The sequence below is a fragment of the Rutidosis leptorrhynchoides genome, chromosome 7, assembly GCF_046630445.1.
Source record: "Rutidosis leptorrhynchoides isolate AG116_Rl617_1_P2 chromosome 7, CSIRO_AGI_Rlap_v1, whole genome shotgun sequence".
NCBI lineage: Eukaryota > Viridiplantae > Streptophyta > Magnoliopsida > Asterales > Asteraceae > Rutidosis > Rutidosis leptorrhynchoides.
In genome coordinates, this window is record NC_092339.1 from 359,284,792 (window position 1) to 359,301,980 (window position 17,189).

Genomic DNA, 17,189 nt, shown 5'->3' on the forward strand with positions numbered 1-17,189 from the left:
GAATCCAACAAGTGGCATAATGAAGAAAGCATTTGACAAAATAAAATTTGTTAGAAACAAACAAATTAACTATGAGGAATTTTGTTAAGAATCCACGCTAACTGTTCCTAGCTAACTGATTACATTTTATTTATCGCAGTTTATTTATCGCAATTTAATTATTGCAATTTTATTTATCGTCATTTAATTTTTGTTATTTACTTTACGCATTTTTTTTATCGTCATTTAATTTCTGTATTTATTTTACGCACTTTAAATATCGGGACACGTATTGATGTTATGCGAGGTGTATATAAAATAGCTTTATATTTTACTAGGAAAAACTATTAAATACGATACAATTTTACACAAGATATTTATTTATTTATAGAATGGATATACTTAAACCTTGCTACAACACTTATAGGTAGTGTACCTAATCGTAAAGTAGTGTAGTTTTTAGTAAGTCCGGTTCGTTCCACAGGGAAATCTTTAAACAAAGCTCAACGCTATATTAGTTTACTTTTATAAAAATACAAATATATATATAAGTAATATTATTATTATAAAGGGGGGTTTTTACCGTTTAATGACCGGTTTGTCGATTTTAAAACTTTAGTCGCAGTTAAATCCTAATGTAAAATATTAAATAAATAAAAGACTTAAATTAAAACTTAAAGTAAATAACGATAATGAAATTGCGAATAATAAAAGTGCGATAAAATAAACTTGCGATAATTAAAAAGTACGATAATTAAAAGTGCGATTAAATAACAATAAATAAAATTAAATATGAAATAAAAGAATTATGCTTATTTAAACTTCCGTAATCATGATGTTTGACATGTTGATTTTAGTTTTATGCCCATGGGTTAATTGTCCTTTGTCCTGGATTATTTAATATGTCCGTCTGGTTTTTGTCCATAACAGTCCATCAGTCATAAATATAAAGTGCGAGTGTCCTCGTCAAATTATTATTATACCCGAAGTTAAATATTCCAACTAATTGCGGATTCGAATTGTAACAAGGTTTTAATACTTTGTTTAATGAATACACCAGGTTATCGACTGCGTGTAAACCAAGGTTTTACTACTTTGTTAACAATTACACCAATTACCCTTGAATGTAATTTCACCCCTGTTTTAATTATTCTAGTGGCTATTAATCCATTCCCGTGTCCGGTTAAATGAACGATTATTCGTACATATAAATACTCCGCCCATCGTGTCCGATCGAGTGTATATGGTAATTTATAGGGACGCCCAATTGTAAATCTTTATATTAACATTAACAAACTATCATTTAGTTAAACAAATATAAAGCCCATTAATAGCCCATAGTCTAATTTCCACAAGTGTCGTTCTTTTGTCCAAACCCCAATTATGGTACAAAGCCCAATTACCCAATTTTAGTAATTAGCCCAACATCATGATTACTTCGTTTTAAATAAGCATAATAATAACTTAGCTACGAGACATTAATGTAAAAAGGTTGAACATAACTTACAATGATTTAAAAATAGCGTAGCGTTACACGGACAGAATTTCGACTTACACCCTTACAACATTCGCTAACATACCCTTATTATTAGAATTATAATTAAAATTAAAATTAAAATTAAAATATATAAATATATACGATATAGATAGAGAGATGGATATATTTGGTGGTTTTTTCGATCAGAATTCGTTTGCTTTTATAGGAAGTTTCTGAAATTGGGGCTCCGCGACTCGCGGCAAAATCCTCTTCAAACTCCGCGAGTCGCGGAGAATGTATTTACAGCTCACACCCTTGGAGTCTTTCTCTGCCGACGGTTTTATAATATATATATAATATATATATAATTAATATAATTAATTATATATTATATTATATTTATATACATAGTTAACTTGTAATTTTTAGTCCGTTGCGTCGAGCGTTAAGAGTTGACTCTGGTCCCGGTTCCGGATTTTCGAACGTCCTTGCGTACAATTTAATATCTTGTACTTTGCGTTTTGAATCTTGTACTCTTGTAATTTCGAGACGTTTCTTATCAATAATTGGAAACTTTTTGATTGTCTTTTGTACTTTTGAGCTTTTTGGTCGTTTGCGTCTTCAATTCGTCGAATCTGTCTTTTGTCTTCACCTTTTATTATTTAAACGAATATCACTTGTAAATAGAACAATTGCAACTAAAAGCTTGTCTTTCTTGAGGAATAATGCTATGAAATATATGTTCGTTTTTAGCATTATCAAATATTCCCACACTTGAGCGTTGCTTGTCCTCAAGCAATATCGTCTTGAAATACTAGAATCACTTCTTTATTCTTCACACTTTGTACATCAGTGATTTCTATACGGCGGTATAAACAATGGTAGTAACGATATGGTTTACAGTCCCACATGACTATAAAAATTTAGATCCATTAAGGAAATTGGATCTTTATGAAAACATTTGATCTTTTGAAAATTAAATCTAGTTTTTACCCTAGATAAGTTTTCCAGGATAACCCTTTACCGGTGTTTGCAAAATATTTTTGTGGGTTTGGTGGGTTTCAGATTTGAAAATTTTAGCTCAAAACTTGCGGTTTTGTGTCACCCACTTGCTAACCTTGTATTTGGAAAGCAACACGTCCAGTTTACTTGTCCCGTATATTACCTTTCGGTAAACTACCGTCCGGTTGTAAAGGAAAGCGTTGAACAAGCAACTGTTAAGGCAATGTCCCCTGACATGCTTTTAATTATGGTCTATAACGTGTCGGACGCAATTACTATCCTTGGTAGGAGCAATAGTAAAGCTCACCCTTATAATTTTTCGGTATGGCACAAGGTCCTGTCTTTGACCATGCTATGCAACCACCGTTCTTATGGTTGACACCCGATTTAGTTCAGGTGACCTAATGAATTCCAGGTGAATTCCTAGGATTTTACGTTCAATGGTAATGAACGCATTGAAAATAGGGTTTTCAGAAAACAAATCGGTTTGTAATTTTGATCAAAATATTTTCTCGTTTAAGCTCGAGTTTAGATATCATCGAATTCCATGAGTTTGTAATTCTCAATCTTTAAGGTCAATCTCTAGGATTGAGTAATATCAGTCTTAAAAGCTGATTTTTAATCTTTAAGGAGATTATCCTTTCTGGGGATCTGATTCATTAGTCTTATCCAGCTAATTTGCATGGTGCCCCCCATTGTACGAGATAAATCCTTCTCATGGTTAGGATAAATCCGACCACTTGGCGACCCTGTTTAATGCTGAGGTCCGTGGATTTCCTGCTGATTTTAGTGATGACTTTTCTAGATTTTTCGTCAACCTACAGCTGGTCTGGACGACAACTTCATGACCTAAATCAAGAAGCGCGTGTCTTTTTCGGAAGACTTTACTTCCTTTTAATGATGGAATTGATTCATCGTGTAGATCCATCTCTTCTTTTCTTTCATCGGGTAAAAACAGTTTAGTTTAGTCCAAAGCAAAAGTATTTTCAGTTATTTGTTACAGATATATGTGACATATGTTTAAGATAACTTGGTAAATTTTCCCACACTTGGCTTTTATTTTCCTTTTTATCGTCCTCTATTCCAGTTTAAATGAATTTTAACATTTTAGTTTGTTTCTTAATTTATGTCCTTTCCGAGGTAACAATAATTTCGGTGTTAAAACCTAGTTTTATCGTTCATAAATATGTATAAACATGATTTTGAGTTCATTTAATTGAAAATTTTGAAAAATTTTACTAGAATTGGGTAGTCAGTATATAAGACTAGGGCTGTTCTTTTTTTATCAGAGAGCACTAGATTCTAATACAACTACTGCTTTACTAGTATTTTTAATGGTAACCAAGTGTTTAAGATAAAAATTTTAAAATCCGAAAGAATTTAACCCCTTCCCACACTTAAGATCTTGCAATGCCCTCATTTGCAAGAAATCAGTAACAATTTAAATTATTGAGGGTGATTAGTGTGAAAATGATTAAATTTTACCAAAGTTTCCAAATATATTGGCGTTTGTTTGTTGAATGATAAATGGTGCACATCATTTGTTCATTCCGTCTTGTTGTTATTTCACATATATTTTGCATCTTGTCGTCAAAATTAGTTGCTTTTGCTGAACTTAATGCCAGTCTTTGAAAATGCGTTGTTTTACCCTGTTGTGTACATAAGATAAACTGCAAACATATATACATATTTTTGAAGTTTGGTATATTACCCCACATTCAAAAATTATTAAAATCTAAGAATAAAAGTTAGATAATTATAAAAATGATTACAATATTAACAAAAGTATTAAACGTATCAATAATTACAAATTACAAAATAAAAAATAAAAAAAAAATAATAATAAGTAAACTAAGGATGATATTGGTACCAATAGGGGTTCCAGGCATAACCATAAGTGCTATAGAATGCTTCGGCAGGGTCATACGTAGGATATGGTGGCTGCATCTCTATAGAACAAGGAGGGAAGATGGGTTTCGGTGTAGGAATATAGTTTCTACCTATATGTTGGCAATGAGCTATGATTTGGTTCTGATGAACTTGCCAATCTTCAAATGCTCTCTGTCTAGCATTTTCGTATTCCTGAGAAGCTATAAACCTATGCATTTCTTGCATCTCATTCCCCCCTCCTACATTACATTGCTGCTGGTTTCTCTCCACCTGTGGATGTCTACCATGGTATCGTACTGCGGCGTTATTTCGCCTCTTCAAAACTTTCGCACCATGGTATACATTTAAACCTATAGTATCGCGGGGTTCCGGCTCTTCTAGTAATAATCCCCCCCGACTTATATCCACACCGAGATATTCACCAATCAAAGTAATAAAAATACCACCTCCTATTATGCTATGTGGTCGCATCCCCCGAACCATAGCTGATAAATAATAACCCACACAATATGGTATACTTACAGCGCTTTGTGGGTCTCGAATACACATATGGTAAAACAAATCCTGTTCATTTACTTTTTCTTTGTTCTTACCCCTTTGTGTAATCGAATTAGCTAAAAACCTATGTATCACTCTTAATTCGGCTCTATCTATATCCAAATAAGAGTAATTTCCCCCTTTGAAACGGTGATGGCTTGTCATTTGACTCCACACACCGTGTGTATCAAAATTTTCATCTATCTTTCTACCGTTTAGTATCAATCCTCTACAATCGGCAGACGCTAACTCCTCAGGCGTATATATACGTAAAGCCTGAGCCATGTCCAGTAAAGACATGTGGCGCATCGAACCGCCTAACAAAAATCTAATAAAAGAACGATCGGTTAAACTAGCTACCCGATCATTCAACTCTATACTACATAACAATTCTTCACACCATACTTTATATACAGGTCTACGTATGGTGAATAAACATACCCAGTCATTAAAAGAAGAATTACCATACCTCTGTACAAGTAATTCCCTAATTGGCCCGGCCAATTCTACAGCTTCTAAGGGTCCCCATTCTATGACCCTCGGTACCTTAACAACCTTGGAATGAAGAGTATGCAAACCCCGTTGATATTTTGGATAATCTATCCAAAGTCTGTCAAATCTCAGGTTCGGGTGCAACTCTTCCAAGTGCATATCAGAAAAGGTCATGACTGGATGAGGTATATCCTGCTTGTAGTAGTTATCCACCTCCTGTTGTTCCAAATTCTCAGCAGGAGCATTGCGGGCTTGAGATGAAGATTCACCCCTTTCATTCTGCAAAACACATCAAACACAATTTTTGTGCATTCAAATATGCATTAGTGTCAGCAAAATCATCAATCAAAATAATTACAATGACATTATCAATTTATATCAAACTTAAGCTCATTTTCATATTTTCATCAAATCTACACTTTTTCAAATAAGCATATACGAAAATGTTCGCCAAGTTCATAAGCATTCAACTCAAATAATATGTCAAAATAATCATTACTAGCAATTAAACAAGTCTCAAATGGCATTATCTTTCAAAAATCAAGTTCATGAATTTTAGACTTGAAAAAGTCCACTTTAATTCTCAAAATCATGTTTAGGCTCAAAGTTTGGATCATTTAATTACCTAAACATGTTACACTACTTAATTTAGCAACAATTCATGACAAAAATCGGCCATAACCTGTTTATATCAAAAAGCCCCAAATTGCTCAAGAACACAAACCCTAGATTATTCAAAATTTGAAGTTTAAGGCTTCTAATCATGTTAAACAGCATCAATCTAGGTTATACAAGCATAATACATAAACAATTTAAGCATAATTACACTAAAAAGCATCAAAATCAAATTGGAAAAAAAATGACTCAAGAACACCAAATTTCGGATTAAATGGTGTTTAGGTGTAGAAATTTACCGTTTTTCTTGAGTAATTCTTAGATAGCATCCTTCTCAACATGATTTTAGGAAAAGATTTGGTGATTAACGGTTAAAATTGGGATTTTTGGGGTGTTTTTGGGTGTATTTTCGGGGTTTTTTCGTGCAGAATTCGCAGTATGTTTTTGGTTTGGGTTGGGGACTGATCTGTTCTGCGGGTATATTTTTTTTCTGATTTTTAGACCCTCCGCGAGTCGCGGTGAAATACTCTTCAAACTCCGCGACTCGCGGAGTTTGTTTTTTTTTTTTTTTTTTTATAATCATTAACTTTTGAAAACAATTAAGAAATTAATTTTAAAATTTTGTTTCCCTTGTTATTTAGGACGAGGTCGTTTCGGATCGATGTCCTAGTCCGTCTCTCGACAAAATTTTAAAATTTGTCTTTTTGTAGCGATTGTTTTAAAAGCTAAGATTTTTGGGTTTTTTAATGTTTTTGGCATACTTTAATTCAATAAGATTAAAAATAATGATAATAAAAGTTCTCGTCCCTCCCTCGGGTAAAGCAATTTCGGTTCAAAGACCTAGTCTTCAACTTACGATGAATTTTAAAAATCATATTCTTAACTTAATGAGATAAAGTAAATTTTTGTTTTTAAATTCACACAACTTAAATATAAAATTCAAAATTATTATTAAAAATTCACACCAAACTTAAAATTTGAAATGCATAAAATTAAAAATTTATATTTTAAAAATTAAAAATTCACACCAAACTTAATTTAAAAATTCATATTATAAATTCATACCAAACTTATATTAATTTTTCAAATATTTACAATTTTAAATATATTGTTTTTACAAAGTTTACAATATTAATTTAAGATTTAAATATTAATTTTAAAAATATGGTAAAAATAAAATTAAAAATCTTTTTGTCTTTTTATCCCACTTTAATCAATCAAATATTATCAAAAATATGCGCCCCTCTTTTCGGTAAAGTAATTTCGGTTCCAAGACCTAATTTAACTCATGACGAATTTTTGAAATATTTTGTGTTGATTGATTAAAGATATTTATACCTTAAGAATAAACGTTAAATTTCGCAATGATGTAATAAATTTTGAATGATATCAATAATTTCGGTCGCCAAACCTAATTTTATTTAATACCAATTTAATACTTTTTAGCGAACAAATTAGCGTTTATTATCAAAAGGTTAAAAATAAAAATAAAAATAAAAACTGTACAGACATACCTGTGAAATAGATTTCTTAGTTATATGATCTATCCCATTCATAAGATAGTCGGTTTAAGTGATTTTCCATGGCTACATAGGCGTAACCTCGAGCATTCAGTGTCTTTTCTTCTAAACATATGAACGGTCCATCTCTGCATAAAGTAACAAATTCGGTATTTGAATAGGTTTGATTATTTGAACATTTACCTCCATGTGACCATTTTCCGCATTTGTGACATCGTTCTAAGTGTCGTGCTCTTCTTTTCGCTGCAGATTTTGATTTTCCTTTACCAAATTGTAACTTATTATCTTCGCATCTGGATTCTTTTCTAACTCCGTCCATTCTTTCTCTGATTACTGATACTATTTCACTCGGGAGTATGTCATTATTACGTTTAGTGATCAAAGCGTGTAGCATTAGACCATGGTTTAGCTCACAGGCAGTCTTCATTTTGTAAAAACCTAAAAAAAAATAAAAATTCAGAATGGGGGGAGAAGACTAGTTCTTTAGGGTCTGCTAGGGAAAGACCATTCGGGTTCCATTTTCGAGAACTACACGAAAACAGACAATCTAACTCTAACAGAAATACATATTATCCTTTAAAGACTTGATTCTCCCCACACTTAGTTAGCTGTGGTGTCGAAATTGTGATTAACTTCGTTGTCGACTTCCATCGGACCATGTATGTAATGTTTAACTCTGTGACCATTAACTTTAAATTCAATCCCATTTGAATTTATCAATTCTATCGTTCCGTATGGGAAAACTCTTTTGACTATGAATGGTCCAGACCATCTTGATTTCAATTTTCCAGGAAATAGCTTGAATCGTGAATTGAAAAGAAGAACTCTGTCTCCTTCTTTAAATTCTTTTGAACTTCTGATTCTTTTATCATGCCATTTCTTCGTTCTTTCCTTATAGATTAACGAATTTTCGTATGCTTCATGTCTTAATTCTTCTAATTCATTTAGTTGACTTAATCGTAGACGTCCGGCTTCATGTAAATCAAGATTACATGTCTTCAAAGCCCAAAATGCTTTGTGTTCAATTTCTACTGGAAGATGACATGCTTTTCCATAAACAAGTCTAAAAGGTGTGGTTCCAATTGGAGTTTTGTAGGCTGTTCTAAAAGCCCAGAGTGCATCCTCCAATTTAATGGACCATTCCTTCGGATTTGATCCTACGGTTTTCTCTAGAATACGTTTTAAAGCTCGGTTGGTATTTTCAACTTGTCCACTTGTTTGTGGATGATATGCGGTGGAGATTTTATGAGTTACTCCATATCTTTTAAGAACTTTCTCAAGTTGATTATTACAGAAATGAGTACCCCGATCACTTATTAAAGCTTTCGGTGTTCCAAACCTTGCAAAAAGACGTTTTAAAAAGTTGACTACAACTCGTGCATCGTTAGTTGGGAGAGCTTGTGCTTCTGCCCATTTAGATACATAATCAATGGCTACGAGTATATATAGATTATTATGAGATTTTGGAAATGGACCCATAAAGTCAATACCCCAAATGTCAAATACTTCACATACTTGGATGACATTTTGTGGCATTTCATCACGTTGACTTATTTTTCCGGACCTTTGACAAGCATCACAGGATTTGCAAAGAAGGTGTGCGTCTTTGTAAATTGTAGGCCAATAGAATCCAGCTTCATAAACTTTTCTTGCTGTTAGTTGAGGCCCATAATGCCCTCCTGTTGGTCCTGTGTGACAATGGTTTAAAATTTTACTAGCTTCATCTCCAAATACACATCGGTGTATTATTCCATCGGGACAACTTTTAAACAGATGTGGATCTTCCCAGAAATAGTGTTTTATATCACTGAAGAATTTCTTTCGTCTTTGGTACGATAATCCTTTTTCAAGGAATCCACAAACTAAGTAGTTTGCATAGTCTGCAAACCATGGGATTTCATTATAATCTATCTTCAATAGATATTCATCAGGAAAGTTGTCTTGTATGGCTGATTCATTTAGAACTTCTAATTCAGGATTTTCAAGACGAGAAAGATGATCAGCGGCGAGATTTTCTGCTCCTCTTTTATCTCGGATTTCAATATCAAACTCTTGTAAGAGTAAGATCCAAAGGATTAATCTTGGTTTAGCATCTTGTTTTGAAAATAGGTATCTAAGAGCAGAATGGTCGGTATAGACCACCGTTTTTGCTAGAACGAGATATGATCGAAATTTGTCAAAAGCAAAGACAATAGCAAGGAGTTCTTTTTCAGTAGTTGTATAGTTCGTTTGTGCTCCTTGTAATGTCTTACTAGCATAATATATAGGTTGAAATCGTTTTTCAATCCTTTGTCCTAAAACGGCTCCCATTGCAAAATCACTTGCATCGCACATTAGTTCAAATGGTAGATTCCAGTTTGGTGTTAACATGATCGGCGCAGTAGTGAGTTTCTCTTTAAGAATATTAAAAGATTTGATACACTCATCTGAAAAGATGAATGGAGCATCCTTTTCTAGGAGTTTATTCATAGGAGTGGCAATTTTAGAAAAATCTTTTATGAAACGTCGGTAAAAACCGGCATGCCCTAGAAAACTCCTAACTCCTCTAACATTGGTGGGATGTGGAAGTTTAGCAATTACATCTACTTTAGCTCTATCCACTTCAATTCCTTCTTTTTAAATTTTATGACCAAGAACGATGCCTTCTTTAACCATGAAATGGCATTTCTCCCAATTAAGTACCAGATTTGATTGTTCGCATCTAATAAGCATTCGTTCAATATTAGCTAGACATGTTTCAAATGTATCACCGAAGACTGAAAAGTCATCCATGAAAACTTCCATGCATTCTTCTATCATGTCATGAAAAATCGCCATCATACACCTTTGAAAGGTTGCAGGGGCGTTACAAAGTCCAAATGGAATGCGTTTGTAAGCAAAAGTACCATAAGGGCACGTGAATGTGGTTTTCTCTTGATCTTCGGGTGCTATTGGAATTTGAAAATATTCGGAAAATCCATCTAGAAAACAATAGTAACTATTTTCGGCTAATCTTTCCAACATTTGATCAATGAAAGGTAAGGGAAAGTGATCTTTTCTGGTGGCGTCATTTAATTTTCTATAATCAATACACACACGCCATCCTGTTACAGTCCTAGTAGGAATAAGCTCATTTTTTTCATTTGTAATGACAGTCATGCCACCCTTCTTAGGCACGCATTGTACTGGGCTTACCCATGGACTATCAGAGATTGGATAAATTAGACCTGCATCTAGCAGTTTAATAATCTCTTTCTTAACTACATCTTGCATATTAGGATTTAGTCTTCGTTGGCGTTGCACATACGTTTTATGACCTTCTTCCATAAGGATTTTATGTGTGCAATACGAAGGACTTATTCCTTTAATATCATGAATCTTCCATGCAATGGCTGGTTTATGGGCTTTCAACACAGAAATGAGTTGTGATTTCTCATTTTCAGTAAGAGAAGACGATATTATTACAGGTAATTCAGATTCACCATGTAAATAAGCGTATTCCAAATGGTTTGAAAGTGGCTTTAACTCTAATTTCGGAGGTTCTTCTATCGATGATTTGTATCGATATCTTTCTTCTTCTTTTAGCATTTGAATTTCTTCTGTTGTTGGTTCATATCCATTAGCTATAAGTGTAGCTAACATTTTAGCTTCATCAATTGGTTCATTACCTTCTCCTAAAGAACATTCTCCTATTCCTTGTAATTCTGGAAATTCTTCGAATAATTATGCATGTGCATCTATAGTTTGAATATAATAACATGTATCATCTGCAGATTGTGGTTGTTGTATTGCTCTATCAACTGAAAAGGTAACACTCTCATCCTCTATACTTAGGGTCAATTTCTTACCGAACACGCCTATCATTGCTTTAGCCGTGTTTAAGAATGGTCTTCCTAATATGAGAGGAACTTGAGAATCTTCTTCCATGTCCAGAACAACAAAATCTACTGGAAATACTAAAGTACCAACTTTAACTAGCATGTTCTCCATTATCCCTCTAGGATATTTTATTGATCTATCGGCTAGTTGTATGCTTATTCTTGTTGGTTTCAATTATCCAAGGTCTAGTTCAGCATATAGTGAATACGGCATTAGATTTATACTAGCACCTAAATCTGCTAATGCTTCTATTGAACTAAGACTACCCAGAAAACATGGAATTGTGAAACTTCCTGGATCAGATAATTTTTCTAGTATCTTATTCAACAGCACTGCTGAACAATTAGCATTCTTGGTAACAGCCGAGAGTTCTTTCATTTTCTTTCTATTTGAGATTGGATCTTTCAAGAATTTAGCATATCTAGGCATTCCTGAAATCACATCAATGAAAGGAAGATTTACATTTATCTGTTTAAACATATCCAAGAATTTGGATTGCTCGGCTTCAAGTTTCTCTTTCTTCATTTTACTCGGGTAAGGAAGTGGTGGTTGGTATGGTTTAACATAAGGTTTAGCGTTAACTGTGTTATCTTCATTAACCTTTTTAACTACCGGTTCTTTTTCCTTATCTTGATTAGGTTGTGGTTCTTGTCGAGTAGGAATAGCTTCATCAGAAGTTACAGGTATTTCAGGTGGTTTAAGTATTGTACCACTTCTTGTGGTAATGGCTTTAGCTGTTTCATTCCGGGGGTTAGCATTTGTATCACTAGGTAAACTTCCCGGTTTTCTTTCACCTATTAACCTTGCTAGGTTACTTACTTCTTGTTCCAGATTTTGAATAGAAACTTGTTGATTTCTAAATGCTTGAGCATTTTGTTCATTAGTTTGTTTCTGAGATGTGAAAAACTGCGTTTGAGTTTCAACTAGCTTCGTCATCATATCTTCTAAATTCGGCTTTTTATCATCGGTTTGTTATGGTGGTTTGTTTTGAAAATTAGGTCTTTGCTGGTTGTAAGTATTATTGGATACTTGTTGATTGCTAGGACCTTGTTGGTTGTTGTATGGAATATTTCAGTTATAGTTCTGGTTTTGATTGTAAATTGGTCTTGGCGGTTGATAATTATTCTGATAATTATTTCCAGGCCTTTGGTTTATGTATGAAATATTCTCTCTTTGTTCTATTGTTAATTCAATACTGAGACAATCTTTTGTCAAATGTGGTCCTCCACACTGCTCACAACTAATTCGTATTGAGTGAATATCTTTAGTCATCTTTTCCATTCGTCTCTCGACAGCATCTATCTTTGCGGAAATGGAATCTAAGTCATGGCTAGAATCGGCTCTAGCTGCTTTAGATGATCTAACGATATCTTTTTCTTGGTGCCACTCATGTGAGTGGGAAGCAGTGTTATCAATAATTTTGTAAGCATCAGTTTCGGTTTTCTTCATAATAGAACCACCAGCTGCTATATCTATGTCTTTCCTTGTAGTGATGTCGCATCCTTGGTAGAATATTTGTACTATTTGACAGGTGTCTAAACCATGTTGCGGACATCCTCTTAATAACTTTCCAAATCTAGTCCACGCCTCATATAGAGTTTCATTTGGTTTCTGTGTGAACGTAACAATTTCTCCTTGAAGTCTTACGGCTTTAGATGCCGGAAAGAATTGTTTAAGAAATTTTTCAACTAAAACGTCCCATGTATCAATTGCCCCTTCAGGTAATGATTCCAACCAATCTTTGGCTTCTCCCTTTAAAGTCCAGGGAAATAACATGAGATATATCTGTTCATCCTCAACTTCTCGAATTTTAAATAGTGTGCAGATCCTATTAAAGGTACGTAGATGTTCATTTGGATCTTCCTTCGGCGCACCACTAAATTGGCATTGATTAGTCACCATGTGTAGAATTTGTCCTTTGATTTCATAATCTGGCGCATTAATGTCTGGATGAGTAATTGCGTGACCTTGGCCAGTGCGTTTAGCTCTCATTCGGTCTTCCATACTTAAAGGTTCCAGATTCTCCATAATTGAATTTGTTGAATCGGAATCACTAGAGGATTCTGATTTAATGGTTCATTCCTCAACAATCTCTGTTTGAATGATTGGTGGTTCCGGAGGAAAATTTAATGGTTCAGGATCTACGAATCGTTCCTGAATATTCTCCGAATTCTCAATTGTGAGGTCGGGTTCAAAAAATGGATTATCGGAAATTTGAACTGGAGTACTTGGTCGAATAGATGACGATTCTAAAGAAAAATCAACGGCGGTAATATTTGCTAAATGTCTTGATCTAGTTACAGGTGGTGAACGTACAAAAGGTGGTGAACGTCTTGCTCGGTGCATTCACTGAATATCCTATTAGTTTATAAAAGGAAAGAAAAATTATAATAAGTTATCCAATCAATAGACTTTTCTGATTTTGCCCACGTTTCGAATAGCCAAAAGATGCAGCAGAGGGGCAGGATTCGTTTGGTCTCAATATAATTGAGGACTGTTTGGCTCCAATAACCCGGTCCACGTACAAATCCAACTATTACTACGAACCAGAAAATTTTGATGTCTATCAATTTAACCACTTAAAATAAATTTTCGTAATTTTAAGAAATTTAGATAAGAAGTAGAATAAAAATCTATGTCCTAAAACTAGAATAGCGAGAAATAAGAAAGAAAAAGAGCGCGTCGAAAAAGGTCGAAAAAGAAAAATGGTTGAAAAATAAAAGGTGACGGAAAAATAAAAGAAACTTATAAAACTTAAAAACAATTGACTAACCTAACCTTATTACTACAACTAACTTAAAATTATAATCGCAAATTGAGATTGCTAATTGAAATGATAATTGATACATAGGAAAAAGTCGTCTAAAAATATTAAAGCTTACAGGAAAAACTAAATCCCAAATGGAAATAACTTAAAAAGAAACTAAAACTTAAAAAGGCGTCGCAAAATTCTAAAGCACCTAAATCTTAGTCTAAAGAAAAAGCACTTAAGGAATTTTACGGCAAAGCCTAAAAATCTAGAAGTAAAAATAACTATGGCAAAAAACTAAGTTTAAAACTAAATATGAGCGAAAAATACAAATATTACGCTAAAACAATTAAAAAGGGACAAAATATAAAAATATATAAAAAGTTGTAAAAATTACAATTTTTATAAAAATATTATTTTTATATTATTTATTTTATAAAACTATTAATTTTACAATTTAATTAAACTAAATAACACAAATAATAAATAAAACTAATTATAATAATAATAAATATTTAGGGTTAATAATAATAATAATTAATAATTACTCCGTAATTAAATTTGGATTAGGGTTTCTGTCGGTGTCAGAGTGTCTCCGCGAGTTGCGGTATTCCATGCAGCAAACTCCGCGAGTCGCGGGGTTCCAGAATTCAACTCAGGTACAGTTCAAAATTTGATGTTTTTTTTATTTTTTATATTAGCGTTGCGCTTCCGGCTTTTAAGCGATTCCCCTGCAGCGGCGCCAAAAATAACTTGATGTTTACGCGAGGTGTATATAAAATAGCTATTATTTTTAGCAGGAAAATACTATTAAATCGATACAATTTTACACAAGATATTTATTTATTTAGAGAATGGATATACTTAAACCTTGTTACAACACTTATAGGCAGTGTACCTAATCGTACAGTAGTGTAGTTTTTAGTAAGTCCGGTTCGTTCCACATGGAAAATCTTTAAACAAAGCTTAACGCTATATTAGTTTACTTTTATAAAAATACAAATATATATATAAATAATATTATTATTATAAAGGGGGGTTTTTACCGTTTAATGACCGGTTTGTCGATTTTAAAACTTTAGTCGCAGTTAAAACCAAATGTAAAATATTAAAAATAAATACAAGACTTAAATTAAAGCGTAAAGTAAATAACGATAATGAAATTGCGAATAATAAAAGTGTGATAAAATAAACTTGCGATAATTAAAAAGTACGATAATTAAAAGTGCAATTAAATACAATAACAATAAAAATGCGATAATTAGAAGTGCAATTAAATATAAAATAAAGGAAATTAAATATAAAATAAAAGAATTATACTTATTTAAACTTCCGTAATCATGATGTTTGACGTGTTGATTTTAGTTTTATGCCCAAGGGTTAATTGTCCTTTGTCCTGGATTATTTAATATGTCCGTCTGGTTTTTGTCCATAACAGTCCATCAGTCATAAATATAAAGTGCGAGTATCCTCGTCAAATTATCCTTATACCCGAAGTTAAATATTCCAACTAATTGGGGACTTAAACTGTAACAAGATTTTAATACTTTGTTTAATAATTACACCAGGATGTCGACTGAGTATAACCCAAGGTTTTAATATTTTGTTATCAATTATACCAAGTGTCCTTGTACATAATTTCACCCCTGTTTTAATTATTCTAGTGGCTATTAATCCATTCCCGTGTCCGGTTAAATGAACGATTATTCGTACATATAAATACCCCGCCCATCGTGTTCGATCGAGTGTATATGGTAATTTATAGGGACGCCCAATTGTAAATCTTTATATTAACATTAACAAACTATCATTTAGTTAAACAAATATAAAGCCCATTAATAGCCCATAGTCTAATTTCCACAAGTGTCGTTCTTTTGTCCAAACCCCAATTATGGTACAAAGCCCAATTACCCAATTTTAGTAATTAGCCCAACATCATGATTACTTCGGATTAAATAAGCATAATAATAACTTAGCTACGAGACATTAAATTAAAAAGGTTGAACATAACTTACAATGATTAAAAATAGCGTAGCGTTACACGGACAGAATTTCGACTTACACCCTTACAACATTCGCTAACATACCCTTATTATTAGGATTAAAATTAAAATTAAAATATAAATTATATATATATTTTTACGTATATATTGAGAGAGAGATAGATATATGTTGGTTTTTGCGATCAGAATTCGTTTGCTTTTATAGGGAGTTTCAGAATTTGGGGCTCCGCGACTCGCGGCCCTTTTTGCCTTCAAACTCCGCGAGTCGCGGAGTTTGTAAATACAACTCACAACTTTGGAGTCTTTCTTGCCGACGGATTTTTATTATTAATATAATATATAAATAATTATAAGAATTTTTTAAATATTATATTATATTTATGTGCATAGTTGACTTGTAATTTTTAGTCCGTTGCGTCGAGCGTTGAGAGTTGACTCTGGTTCCGGTTCCGGATTTTCGAACGTCCTTGCGTACAAATTTATATTTTGTACTTTGCGTTTTGAATCTTGTACTCTTGTAATTTCGAGACGTTTCTTATCAATAATTGGAACCTCTTTGATTGTATTTTGTACTTTTGAGCTTTTTGGTCGTTTGCGTCTTCAATTCGTCGAATCTGTCTTTTGTCTTCACCTTTTATTATTTAAACGAATATCACTTGTAAATAGAACAATTGCAACTAAAAGCTTGTCTTTCTTGAGGAATAATGCTATGAAATATATGTTCGTTTTTAGCATTATCAGTCATCTCGTCAAAACCGCCCTGCATCGGGCTCAAACATCTAAGAAGAATGTACGTAAAGTATCGGTATTGCCTTGGAAGCTTCGTACGTTTAACAGCTTTGGTTATATCACCAGTATAACCACATCTCTTTACGCACCTTCTAACTTTCAAAATCGGCAAATCAGTTGGCATATCATCATTATCTGGGAACCCCAGATCTTCCCTGATAGTCTGTGCCGAAATACGAACAATCGTGTCATTGACAGAACTCAATATCACCTTTCTGTTATCTTCAGTAACAACTTGAGCAACCTCCCAGAATGTTCTCTGATGAGAATAATATGGA